Source organism: Phocoena sinus, chromosome 4 (assembly GCF_008692025.1).
Source record: "Phocoena sinus isolate mPhoSin1 chromosome 4, mPhoSin1.pri, whole genome shotgun sequence".
Taxonomy (NCBI): domain Eukaryota; kingdom Metazoa; phylum Chordata; class Mammalia; order Artiodactyla; family Phocoenidae; genus Phocoena; species Phocoena sinus.
The window spans coordinates 92,722,237-92,724,822 of record NC_045766.1 but is presented as its reverse complement, the minus strand read 5'-3'; the positions used below and the strand labels follow the sequence as shown (position 1 = coordinate 92,724,822).

At 51.8% G+C, this 2,586-nt stretch overlaps 1 pseudogene; it reads left to right on the top strand.

The window, feature by feature from the left end:
• Window positions 1-810: 810 nt before the first annotated feature.
• On the top strand, window positions 811-2,317 carry LOC116753320 (annotated as a pseudogene).
• Window positions 2,318-2,586: the final 269 nt, after the last annotated feature.

Sequence of the window (2,586 nt, the reverse complement as noted above, 5' to 3'; positions counted from 1 at the left end):
AATTTAAATATTTCTCAAATTCTTACAATGAGGGTAAATTAAACATTTCAGAGTATAATAACTGAATCATATTAATCCAGTGAAATTTGCATTGTTTCTGTGATCCAGTGAAAGAAAGGCAAGAAGAGAGAAAGAAATTACACAAACAACAGGGTTAGTGCCTTCTTTTACTTGAAACGTTTTCAAATGTTAGCAAGAAAAGGGAAACATTTTGCAAGGTTTTGTGCCAACTGGAATTGTACTGACATTCATTCTATTCCCACAGGGAAAGAGTGGATGAGACAGTAATTGATTTCTTCCAAGAGGATCCATCACCCATGACTCTCACTGTTCTTATACATCATTAGTCAGACAAAAGAAAGTTTCCTAATGGGGTTTTAGATTCTCTTGAATCAAAAAAAAAAATGCATTTCCAGATGTTTTAATTATTAAATTTCAAAATTGTATTATACATCATGTTTTTGTTATTCTCAACTAACTGATAAAGAGAGTCATTTAGCATGAAATTTAATTAAAAAGTGGAACTAATATTGGACAGAATCAAAATAGAAGGTCTAATGAGTAAGGTATCTAGAATGAAGTTTTTGCCATAGGTACAGCATAGTTATGGAGTGGTCAAAATAGTGTAATTTAATTACCCTACATAGGGAAATGTATTGGAGACAGATGAAAGATATTTAAATGACTAAGCACCCGGAAGCTGCCCATTCCGCCAGCTTGCCGGCACCTGGAGTCCGCGCTACTGGACTAAGGACACCTGCATGTCTTCCGCGCTCTCCCCGCCAGCCCGTCACCCCTGCCTCGCGCCCGATGATGAGCAGTGTGTTGTGCCGCTGTGTGGCTTCCCCACCGCCGGACGCCGCAGCCACCACCTAGCCGTCCGCCTCATCGCCAGCGTCCGTGGACCCTTGTGGCGGCGCCCTCTGCGGGGGCCCGGACCACCGGCTGCGCCTTTGGAGCCTTTTCCAGACTCTCGAAGTCAACCGCGAAGGCCGCCTGTGTGTCAACGACCTGGCCATGGGATTTCGGCTCCTGGGACGGCACCGCACAGAGGGCGAGATCCGGAAAATTGTACAAGCTGGCGACAAAGACCTCGATGGGCAACTAGACTTTGAAGAGTTTGCCCATTATTTCCAAGATCATGAGAAGAAACTGAGGCTGGTATTCAAGAGTTTGGACAAGAAGAATGATGGACGGATCGACGCGCAGGAGATCATGCAGTCCCTGCGGGACCTGGGAGTCAAGATATCTGAACAGCAGGCAGAAAAAATCCTCAAGAGCATGGACAAGAATGGTACGACGACCATCGACTGGAACGAGTGGTGAGACTATCGCCTCCTGCATCCCGTGGAAAACATCCCTGAGATCATCCTGTACTGGAAGCATTCCATGATCTTTGATATGGGTGAGAATCTGACGGTCCCCGATGAGTTCACGGCAGAGGAGAGGCAGACAGGGATGTGGTGGAGACACCTGGTGGCTGGCGGTGGGGCAGGGCCTGTATCGAGAACCTGCACAGCCCCCTTGGACAGACTCAAGGTGCTCATGCAGGTCCACACCTTCCACAGGAACAACATGTGCATTGTGGGTGGCTTCACCCAGATGATTCGAGCAGGAGGGGCCAAATCACTCTGGCGGGGCAACGGCATCAATGTCCTCAAAACTGCCCCCGAGTCGGCCATCAAGTTCATGGCCTATGATGCAGATCAAGTGTCTCATTGGGAGTGACCAAGAGACTCTGAAGATTCGCTAGAGGCTTGTGGCAGGGTCCTTGGCAGGGGCCATCGCCCAGAGCAGCAGCTACCCGATGGAGGTCTTGAAGACCCGCACGGCCCTGCGCAAGACAGGCCAGTACTCGGGCATGCTGGACTGTGCCAGGAAGATCCTAGCCAGAGAGGACATGGCCGCCTTCTACAAAGGCTATGTTCCCAAAATGCTGGGGATCATCCCCTGCGCTGGGATAGACCTGGCCGTCTACGACATGCTCAAGAATGCCTGGCTGCAGCGCTATGCAGTGAACAGCGCACACCCCAGAGTGTTTGTGCTCCTGGCCTGTGGCACCGTGTCCAGTGCCTGTGGCCAGCTGGCCAGCTACCCACTGGCCCTGGTCAGAACCCGGATGCAGGCCCAAGCCTCCATTGAGGGCTCTCCGGAGGTGACCATGGTCAGCCTCTTCAAACAGATTCTGTGGACCGAAGGGGCCTTTGAACTGTACTGGGGGCTGGCCCCCAACTTCAGGAAGGTGATTCCGGCCGTGAGCATCAGCTACATGGTGTACGAGAACCTGAAGATCACCCTAGGCGTGCAGTCGCAGTGATGGGAGGGAGGCCATCCTGCCCACGGACTCACTGATCCTGGGCCTGCCGCCCCGGGGTGTGTAGCCATCTCATTCTGTGAATGTGCCAACACTGAGCTGACTTAAGCCAAGCTGTGAAAACCCTATAGGATGCACCTGCAAGGGTGGGGGCAGAGCCGGCAGGCCCACGGTGTTTGTCCTGCTGACCCTGGCTGACCCTCGTGTCCGTCCCAGGGAAGACCTGTGGGTGTTCCTCAGGGTCCAGGGCTCAGCAGAACACAGGCTCGCAC